Source organism: Psammomys obesus, unplaced genomic scaffold (assembly GCF_907164565.1).
Source record: "Psammomys obesus unplaced genomic scaffold, mPsaObe1.curated_primary_1811, whole genome shotgun sequence".
Taxonomy (NCBI): Eukaryota; Metazoa; Chordata; class Mammalia; order Rodentia; family Muridae; genus Psammomys; species Psammomys obesus.
This window is the reverse complement of record NW_026596040.1, coordinates 34501131-34512761: the sequence shown is the minus strand read 5'-3', so window position 1 is coordinate 34512761 and position 11631 is coordinate 34501131.

Sequence of the window (11631 nt, the reverse complement as noted above, 5' to 3'; positions counted from 1 at the left end):
AACACTACACACACACACACACACACACCCAGAGTGGGACACAGCCTATTATTTATAAAACACTAAACCTTATCAGATTTTAAAGGTGGGGAGTGGGGAATAAGCAGGCACCAACCCAAGCCATCTTTGACTGCTTACAATGCTGTTTCCTGGATGGGCAGAATGCTAACAGCTACTGAATCCAAACTGCAACCAGGAAGGCATGACACTGAGAGCAAAATTCCAGCACTTTGGGGTGAGCAGAACTAAGCAAAATGAAATCATCACCACAAAAATCCAACTTTAAACATGCTGAAGGCATCTGTTTGTAAAGTACCACCTCTAAATTTACTGTAAGAAAATAAGGTGAGGGGCATAGGAGAAGAAGAGGGAGGGAGGGTAGGATTGGGAGAGGATGCGGGAGGGGACTACAGCTGGGATACAAACTGAATAAACTGTAAGTAATAAAAATAAAATAAAGAAAAAATAAAATAAGGCTTTGATTGTTCATTACTTTTCATTGATCTGAAGTTGAAGCATCCTAATTAATATATATATATATATATATAAAACCCATCTTATACATAAGGAAGTTGTAGGCAGGAGACTTTCAGCTACTTGCCCAAGAACACACAGCTCAAGAGAGATATATCTGGGGCCTGGAGGGATGGCTCAGTAGTTAAGAGCACTGGCTGCCCTTCCAGAGGTCCTGAATTCAATTCTCAACAACTACGTGGCAGCAAACAACCATTTATAATGAAATCCGATGCCTTCTTCTAGCATGTAGGCATACATGCAGACAGAGCACTCATACATAAAATACATAAGTAAATACAATATGAGAGAGTGTGAAACAGGAATCAAGCCTCATCCCTTAACTCCTAACAGTCCTCAGACTATCCATCTCATAGGTCATGGCAGAGATATTGGTGACAGAGTTCTGCTTTGGTGAGGCACTGGCTGTGCCGGGGGAACTCAGGACTGCAGGCAATCTCCAGGGATTTCAAGGGGCCACTAAGATAGAACGGTAGCCTCCAGAAGAGAGTAATCAAAACCCTGCTGCTTGAGTAATGCCATTCAAGCAGATGTCTTGGGCAGATTTGGAGTGGATTCTCCCCAACTCAGCTTCTGGATGAGAATGTGGCTCGAGTCACACACAGACTGCCTTGTGGCACTGAACCATGGACCCAGTGTTGAGGCCTGCTCTTTGTAACATAGCTGAAACCATTTTGTATTCAGAAGCCATATTAGTTCATAAGGTGAAATTCAAAAAATTTTAACTCTGCTTCCCAGAAGTAGTTATTCATAGCTGACACTAACAAACCCTGCCAGAGGGTCAAGTTAACCTTATATTTTCCTATGACTCAGTGGTGTCATAAATACTCCGTCATCTCCACACTTGGCTACACTTTGGTTGCATTCTGTGTATCTCTACACTTGGCTGCACCCTGGTTGTATTCCGGAAGACCACACTCTAACCACCACCTCACTTAGCTCCCTTGGGACCAGTCAGTGTAAAGGTGAGCTGATAAGATGTTTGCCTAGTCAGCCAAGATGAACTTAAAATGTATTACTGCCTGCTCCCCTTGTCTTCCGTCCCTGATTTTCCTATAAAAAGGCTGCCCTGAAAGCAGAGGAGTCACAGTCAGGTTCCCGAGTCCTTTCTGTGGCCCTGATTGTGATCAGCTTGGGACAGGTGTTCAATAAACAATCTATATCTGACCAAGACTGGAGTCTGAGTGGTTTGTGTGGTTATTCTTGGGCTACAACACCAGCTCTACTGTGCCTGAGTTCCTGACCCACTGGAAGAGTTAACTAATAAATTGGTGATTTTTTAAAAGCTACTAAATTTGTGATAGTTTGTTACACAGCAGCAGAAAATGAACCTCCTGTTTCTTGCTGGAGCCATGCTTTCATTTCCTACAGCTGTCTAAGTTCTATTTTACAAATCCTGACATAAACACAAGCTATGAAGCCTTGTGTTTCAGATCTAGAAACAATGATTCTGGAGGGAAAAGTCTGTGGACGGTTCTCATCTTTTTGCTTGGATTGGAAAATGTGGTCGAAAAATATGTCTCCTAAGCAGAATCTAATTAGTTTTTCTTGAGACCTTTTTGCCATTCTGATTAGCATGCAGTTTGATTTTTTTCACTTGTCTCCCTGGGTTATAAACAGTTTCTGTTGTCTAGTGCTATTTTCCAGAGGGACTTGTGGCACCAAGCACTGTCAGGTCCAGTTATTGGCTTCCTCATGCGAGAGATCTCTAACGCAGTAAATCTATGCAATCCTCCATCACGATGTATAGCAGGCACTGGAGCGACGACTCGGGGCATTAAGTGCTTAGCTGTGCAAGCACGAGGGCCTGAGTTTGGATCTCAGCATCTACAGTGGCCACATCAGTAACCCCAGCTCTGGGAGACAGACATGGCATCCTAGGGACTCACTGCCCAGCCTTGCCAAAAGGTGAGCTCCGAGTTCGGTGAAAAGCCGTGTCCTAAAGGAGAGAAGTGGTTGAGGAAGACAACCTGAAGTCAACTGCTGACTTCTGCTCGTGCGTGCATGAGTGCTCAGACTTGTCAATCATGGAGATGTAGTTAAAACACAGCCTGTTGGTGAGAAGGAACCTCGTCATCCCAGCAGGCGAGAAGTCTGCTTGCTCCACTTATTCTTCTACAAGAAAATACCAGAGACAGACACTTCTCACAGTAGACAGGCTGAAAGGTCAATGCTCTGGCATCTGGCGTCTGGCCTTCTTGCTGTGCCCTCATGGGGCAGGAGGCTGAAGGGCGAAAAGGGCCAGACTCTGTGTCTTCACTTGGCAGAGGAGACTGCCTCCACTTCTACAGTCCCTTTCTGCAGCAGTGGCAATTTATCCACGAGGATGGAGCCATGCTGACTCAAAACCTTCCAAAGGACCTGTCTTCCAGCACTGTGCATTAAGTTTCCCCATAGGAATGGGGGGGGGGGGTTAGGTGCACACAGAGACACATAGTTCTTGCTATTTCTGTCCCAGTGACCACCATGTGTGAGGTTCTATTTGACTTTTTCCACAGAGCATTTGTTCTGTGCTTTCACACCATCACAGAATTCCCAGCCTCCTGGCATTCATTACTTATGCTTCCATCTTTGGCTGCCCATGGCCACTGAGGTTCATCCAAAGTCTGTTTGTCTTTTGGAGGGACTGGGTTTTGAGGAGGATAAAGTGGTTAACTGAGTCTTTTTAAGTTCATTTGGGGGTGACAGAAAGGACTGAGCTCTTCTGGAAGGTGTGTTTATGAGAACAGCTCAGGCGGTCAGGCAGTCAGACAGTCAGACGGTCAGGCGGTCAGGTGGTCAGGCTACAGTAGGCACACCCTGGCTGCTTCCCCAGCCTCCATTCATCCTCTGCTCTTGCCATCCAGCCTTGCATCCTCTGGGATGCAGGGGCTCTAGGCTAAGCTCAGAGTTTCCTTCGTGATGGTCCAGAGAGTTATTCTGAGAGACCCTGTTATGCAAGTAATTCGAACTAGAGTGCTTACCAAGACTTTATTGGGAACTGCTGAAGTTTTACTTTTTGTTTTTGTTTTTTTTGAGTCTGGGTTTCTCTGTATGGCCCTGGCTGTCCTGGAACTCACTTTGTAGACCAGGCTTGCCTCATATTCAGATATCTGCCTGCCTCTGCCTCCTGATTGAAGGCACATGACACCAGGTCCAACTGAAGTTTGGGTCTTGAATGTCCACCAAAGCCCATATGTTCAAGTCTTACTTAGCATCTTGTAGTACCATTGGGAGGGAAGACCTACAGGAAATATGTTATATGATCGCTGATATCCTTGAAGAGGTTATAAGGACCATGGCCTTATCTCTCCCTGGTTTCTGGTCACAGTGAGGTAAGCAGCGTTTGCTCCATGTTCTGCCTCACTGTTGGCTCCAAAACCAACCAACTATGGCTTGGAACACCTGACATCATCAGCAAAAATAAAGCTGTTTTCCTGGTAAGTTGTCATCCTACGTATATTGTCACATAATAGAAAGCTGAATGACACAAAAGGCTAGAGTACAGATTAAATTCTTCAGTTTAGAAAATGTGGAAAAGAGATGTGGAGGCCCAAAAAGTGGCTGCCATCCTGCTCCCATGCAAGCAGCCAGCCTGAGAATAGAGCTGACATGTCATAGGAACATGGCTAACAGAATCAGATAAACAGAGCCCAATCCCTGTCAAACCATGCCCCAAATCCTTCCCCACTAGGGTGTCCAGCTTCATGAGCTCTTAAACTCCCAGAGATTTTACTATTTTAATAGTCATTGTAGCTTTCTTTATTTGGAAAGCCAACATGAGGGATGTGATCTGGAAGGAAAAATCTGGTTACAGAAAAACCACTAAAAAATAATGAGGCAATGTGGCTTTAGAGGCGAAGTCTGTGGTAGGCCATGCGAGGTCCGCGAGGTCAGGGAATTGGTCAGAGCACCACTGAGGAAAATACATTGAGGTTGGATGTGATGGCGAATGCACATTGACAACTTGACAGAATCCAGAATCTCCTGAGAGATGGGCCTTTTGGCCTGCATATAGGGGGTTATCTTTATTATGTTAATTGATGTAGGATGAAGACCCTTGTTAATTGTGAGGAAAATTCCCTGGGCAGAGGATCCTGGGCTGAAGGGAATGATACAAGTGAGTTGAACACGTCATCATTGCTCTCTGCTTCTGGGCAATGGGTGCAGCATGGCCAGCTGCTTTGCAAAATTCCCTTCCACATACACATGGTGAACTGAGAGCCAAAACAAACCTCTCTCTCTCAGGTTGGTGGTATTTTATCACAGCTCCATGAGAAGACACTAAGGTGGCGAGGTTTGCTGTTCACAGACACATGGCTGGGTTCTTCCTTCACCTGGAACAAGCTGGTAGAGATCGGGCCAGGCACTGAGAGATATATTCTCCATTTTCACTGTTGATGGTGAATGAGAAAATATGTCAACATCTCTAAAACGCTCTAGCCTTGCTTCACAGTGATCCTTCCAAAGTCTTTATAATCTAAGGCATTGTCTTTCCTTGCATAGCTCTTCTCCTTCTGTCTCTGTCCTATCTGAGGTTGTCTATTTAGACCGAAAGGGGCAACTTCTCAAGAGATTTGTAAAGAAGTCAACCTCATGCCATCTTTAGAGGCTGACTGTGTCTGTGACACTCGGGACTAGAGCTGGTTCTTTGTAGTGTCTGATCATCGGGAGTGACTTTCCATACTCGGAGCCTCATCACTATGCTCACATATCCATTAAATGCTCTTGAACACGCTTGCATCCTGCTTTTCGGGGCTTCTTCGCATGTCCCCTGGCCTGGAATACTCACTCTCTACCTATTTGTGAAGCGTATCTTCTCTCCTCTGCCAAGTGACCTTTGAGAAGGACAGTTGGAAAAGAATATTTTAAATAAAACAGGGCTTTTTGGTCCAGGAGCCAGCATTGCCAGCCTTGTTGACTTCTTTATCACTGTCAGAAACTCAGTCTTTACATGTTGAATTCTGTGCATTGTCCATTTGCCCTCATTAGAAGGGCACAGAGACCATGGGGGTATTTTTTCGTTGTATCTTTAGTGCTCAAAATAGGGCTGGATGTTCACACAAAACGTGTATGGTTAGATTTAGAGCCAAGAACACCGAGGTCAAGACATTGAGGAAGGAGGACGCACACTGTACGTAACTGGTGCTTCTGTTCCCCTTCTGTGTGCTTCCCTTGTAGCGATCCTGGATTCTGGCTGACAGTGGCTCTCTCTATCTCTCTCTTTGGTTTTCTCAAATACGGAGCAAGTTGGAAAACTGGGAAATGGGCTACAGGAGATGCGAGAGGTTAGTTGCACTGCAGTGTCATCCTAGCTGGGAAGAGATGGGGTAGACCGTGGCATTCTGTGAATATTTAAGCGCCCGAATGCCTGGCAACACAATAGAAAGGACATTTAGCAGGAGATTCAGCAAGTGTGGGAAAGGGGACAGTATGGATGGAAGTGAGGGCTAAGGGGAAGGCAAGCACAAAGATCGCTGTGGATTGAAGCAGAACAAGATGACTAACTGAAGAAAAAGTTCCCAAGATAAATATGCCGCCTATATTGTGTAAAATGATTGATGGCGGCATTAAAAAATGGCCAAGAAACAACACAAACAAGAACAATGGGAAAATGGACTACACTGGGGAGTGGATCCCTATAGTCCTCCAGAGAAGGAGGGAAGAGGAGGAGAGGAGGAATTTACCAGGTCCTTAAGAACACTGACCAACAAGGGAATAGGTACAGGTCAGATTACAACACAATAAACAGGAAAGCAACATCCATGTCAAGGCACACCACGGTAGCATCTTATGCAGCAGGCCCCAAAAGATCATTCCAGGAGTTGCTAGGGAGAGAGAGAATATGCAGCATGCCACGGTGAAGAGGTTGAGTGACTGGCCTTGTAGAATCTTAGGCTAAGGTCAGAGGCAAGCGAGCAAGCATGCAGTGAAGGACAAAGCTAACATCTGAATGTGAAGTGGCAGAACCCGGAGAGATGGGTCCATTAGCGAAGGACTTGTCCTGCAAGACCCACATTCAATCCCAGGAGGGAGAGAACGGACCCCCACACGCTGACACATCACACACACACAAACACATACATACTCACATACATGCATATACACACATACACACACACTCTAGGAGTGTGTATGTGCCCGCATGTGTGTGTGAGAGAGAGAGGATGTGTGTGTGTGTGACAGGGAATGTAAAAGTGGTGACAGGGAATTAGCCAGACCAAGAAAACAGGGGTGATGTTTCCTTTGGGAGCAGCCAGGCCACAGAGCATGCGCAGGGCAGGACACCTCCACAGTCTGGAAGTGAACCTGCAGCCAGAGCCTCAGGAAGGCAGGCTGTGGCTCCCCTGTAACGACGTGGGGGCACCTTGGGTAGTTAACAAGATTCCAGTAGATGCCTCTCTGAAGGGCTAGAGTTAGGAATGAAAAAGGCCTCTTGCTTTGCTGGAAAAGCCACCTCCCTGCCTCACCCCCAGCCCCCATCCCAGGCCCCTGCCCTGAAGAACAAAGTCTTTCTTGCTGCGGGAATTCCAAGGGTGGCCTGGGAATCCTAACCCTTTTGGGGCTTGGAAGAATGACTCTCCAAAGGCAGAAGGCAGGGTGCTGCTGCCCTCCCGTGGTCACTCACCGAACAGCTGTGACTTTATCCCTCTGACCTAGGCCACAAGCCCGAAGGTCTGTGGCCACCAAAGGCCACAGCAGTTCCAGGCTGTGTATGCTGGGCAGGCCTGGGGCTCTCAGGGACTGGGGTACCCCGGCTGTGAGGGCAGGTGCTCTCTGCTCTCGCTCGCTCCCTTTCTCACTCCAGCCCCGTGCCTGCACCTTCCATCCTCCGATGCAGCTGACCCTGCGGACGCTTTCAAACCCACTGCTCCTTTCCCAATGTTTATTGCACTTGGGTTTTCCAAGACTCTCCAGAAACGGGTCAAGGCTGTCAGCCAGGGCCTGCTTTCAACCCGAGTTGCGCATCGAACACGACTGGGGAGTTTTCACAGCCCAGACTCACCCGTGCCCCGCCTCTGATGGTTCATTCAGAATGTTTGAGAATGAGCCCTTTTCACCACCCTTCTGAGTGGGTTCTAAGCAACCGTGCCAGATTGGGGGCTGCCAAGAAGCCCGTGGGAAGCCTTATCCTTGACAGGGCCCTGGCTAGGGGCCCTGCATCAATACACTCAGCTGTGGCGACCGGAGGCCACCAGTCTGCGCCGGGCCGAAAAGAAACAGTTGAATGTAAAGCTGTGATTTCAGGAGACAAAGCTCAGGGGAGACGTTCTTGGTTTTCCGTGGAGATAATCCATATTCACGCTTACCTGTGGTGGCCTGGGTTCTGGATAGAATGATCCTGTTTGCAAACAAGGTTGTGGGGATAGACATTTTCTTGTGATCTCACACTGGTGAGTGGGGAGAACCTTGGGGTCCTGAGAGGCGTCATATTCTGCATATGTAGTGGGTTCCATACAGCCGCTGAGAGAGGCTACGAGTGAGTGTTCTGCCTATAGCGCGGACCTGAGTGCTCTGGTGCCCTTCCCACACCCAAGTCATTCCAGAGGCACCTGCTGCCCTGGGTCCTGCAGGAAGAAAGAATTCGGGTGCTTCCTCACTTCACTAATGGCTTCTACGCAAGCCTCCTCAACCCTCTTCCTTCCCTGTGCCTTTCAGTCTCTACTTGCTTTCTGGTTTCAGTTTTCCACCCCTGAGGACTTTCCCAGTTCAGTGCAGAGGAACTCATGACTTGGGAAAACTTCCATTTTCTTTTTTCGTCTCATCCTGTTCCGTTGGGGTCTAAGGGTATATGTGTGCCTCTATGTGTATTGTGTGGGGCTGTTCACCTGTGCATGCGTACGTGAAGGCCCAGAGGTCAACATCATGTACCTTCTATCATTCTTCACTTTATTATCTTATTATTATTATATATAATATATTATTAATAATATTATATATAATATTTTATTATTGCTATTTTGAGATAAGCCTTCTCACTTCACTTGGAGCTAGCCATTTCAGCTAGACTGGCTAGTCAGCAAACCCTCAGGATCTGCCTGTCTCTGCACCCTGCCCCAGGACTGGAGTTAAGAGACATGTGTGTCCTGGGTAACCTAACTGTGCCTCAGTGAGGGAGCATTTCACGCACTGAGTCATATCCTCATCCCCTGTTTGATTTTGTTTGGCTCTGTTTAGACAGAGTCCTATTAGATAGCCCAGGCTGGCTGGAACTCGCAGGCCTCTTATTTCTGCTTCTCGGGAGCTACTGGGATTGTAGGTGTGCACCACCACACACAGACAAATCCTTCCCTCTTTTCTCTTCCCTTTTTCCTCCCTCTTTTTCTTCTTCGTTTATTTATTAACCAGACATTAAAAGGTACTGTGTATTGTATCCATCACCATGCATCCCATGCCGTTAACCACTGAGCTGCATTCCCTGCCTAGGACATATTCATTCAGACCAGCTGTATGTAAAGAACTGAATAGTCCCCTGTGTCTGGTAGCTGCCATAATGAGACAGCACACACTAGAAGCCCAGTGGCAACACGAGTATCCCACACGGTCACTGCTCACATGTAATGATCCAACAGCCCTGTGTCTTTGGAGGCCAGAGAGTACAGGACCCATCTGAAATAGGGTAGAGAGTCGTTGGTCCTTGGTTCCAGCACCGATGAAACCAAGCTAAGAAGACCAGGTTCACATGCGGTTGTTTCAACCCTGACTCTGGCCAGGGGATCCCTGCATGAGGAACTGTTTCGCCTGGACTGTGGTTTAAAGCATCAACCAAGGGGGCTGCAGAAAGAGATTGCTAGACTGAAGTCTTCTCCTGCATGGCCATGAGTTTCCAAAGAAGAGGAACAGAAGATAAGTTTCAGGGTATACAGAGAAGCCATCCCACAGGCGCTACCTTTGGCCAGTACAGCTGTTCTTCCGGCTGCATTCCAGCAGCTGAAGAGAGATGCTGGCTCAAGCCACTGTGGCTGTGTACGCAGAATCTGTCAGTCAGTGTTCCCACACAGGGATCCTTTAAGGAGAGCAGCAGTTCCTGACAAAGAGAACGTTCTCAAATGGACAGGAAGAATGCCAAGGGCTTGATGTATCTCTAAGTCCCAAAATTCTCCAGATGTAATTATGGATCAGAGGAGGCCAAATCCCTAGAGTCTAAAAGTTAGTTATTAGATGAAAAAAGAAAGAAAGAAAGAAAGAAAGAAGAAAGAAAGAAAGAAAGAAAGAAAGAAAGAAAGAAAGAAAGAAAGAAAGAGAGAGGGAAGGAGGGAGAGTGGGAGGGAGGGAAGGAAGACATGGCTGTTCTTAGGTATGGGTTAAGTAAAAGGCTTAGTGTAGATTTGAGGGTGAGCATAACTAGGGACACCTGGGAGGGCCCATACTGAATCATACCATGAAAGGAGTGTGGGGGGTAGCAGATGAGAGCCTGAAACCAAGAGGCCAGGAGCAAGCCAGGAGACCAAGAGAGCAGTGTAGTCAAAATGGCTGGGTTATACAGGGAAATGAAGCTGGAGGGAGGGGTCCAGCCCAGTTCCAGGGCTGGAGAGTTCAGGATAGAGGGCAGATCTGTCAACCAGGATGTCTCTATAACAGGTACAGCCAAGCTGAGAAAGGCTGGTTGAAAGAGGCCAGTGAGCAATGTCTGCTTTGATGAGTTAATAAGCACCTCAGTTAGCCATTTGTCCCAGGTCAGAGGACTAACAGTTATTAAGTTGCAATCTCCTCAAAAAGTAGAAGAAAGGAGGGAAAAGGGAGAAGACTAAAAGAGATCCCTGGCTAGGTCACACAAGAGTGTGTGTGCATATATGGGAATGTTTCTTGCTCTCTCTCTCTTTCTCTCTCTCTCTCTCTCTCTCTCTCTCTCTTTCATGTGTGTGTGAGAGAGAGAAAAAGAGAGAGAGCAAAGCATGTGCGCAGGCGTGGTGGCACATGAATGTGTGTGGATGTGAAGATCAGAAACAGATACTGGATGCCTTCCTCTATCACTTTCCCCTTAGTTTTTGAGGCAGGATCTCTCCCTGAGCTCACTGATTCAGCCAGGCCTGCTGGCCAGAAATCCCAGGGCTCCTCCTCATTTTGCCTCCCCAGCACTGGGTTATATTATTCTCAGATCACAAAGACCCCAAATATGACCAGGAGACCTACCAAGAACAAAGAGCCTTTATTTCTAGCTTAAGCTCAGACTCCCTGGCGTCCAACACAATGGATTACGGAGGGAGCCCCGAGTGACTGCAAAACTGGGTTTTTATTGTGGTTTGAGCAATGGGAATGGGAACATCCCAAGGAATGGGATGTTCCAGCTTTGGCAGTTACATGATCGGTTCGCATAGAACCAAGCTTGTCATAAACTGATTGGCTGGTACTGATCTAGGGGACAGGGAGGGACTTCATCCAGTGTCCAAGCAACAAGGCTTGCCCAGGTAAAGAAGAGTGCTAACAGAAAGTACCCAGGTAACTATAATTTTGCCTAGCTAAGCAAAAGTTTCTAACTGACCTTTAATTTGATTGTTCAAGTCCTTGGAGACTTTTCAAGGCAGTTACTAGATTATTGTTTCTGATTATTAGGGTGGTTATTGAGTTAGTGTATCTCATTTCCAAGGACTATAGTTTCATGTTCTGAGAAAAAGAAAACAGTGTCTCAGCAACTATAGGAACATTACCAAGAAACAGACTCAGCCCTATAGTGTCTTATGAAGCCTGTCATGGCAGCACAGTTGCCGCAGCGCAGCTGCTTGGGCCCTTCAGTTATAGGAGTGCACCACCAAGCTTTTTCCATGGGTACTAGGAACCCAAAGTCATGCTTTCAGGGCACGACCTTTACTGCACAACCTGTCCAGGTGTCAGCAGGAGTTCCATCCTAGACAAACCATCTCTTCCAGATGTCTCACTTCCTGCGCTTGTTACAGGGCCTCACACTTCTCATGCTCTGTGTAGATTCCTAGCAGCAGAACCAGCAGAGAGGAAAGGAGAACAGACCCAAGAGAAGATTCTGGGCTTGTCCATTTGTTTGTTGCTCATTTATTTATTTTATTTTATTTTTTATTTTTATTTTTTATTTTACTGTTGTGTGGGACATTGAACCCAGAGCCTAGCCTAACACTCCTTACTGAGCAATATCCTTGAGGTACT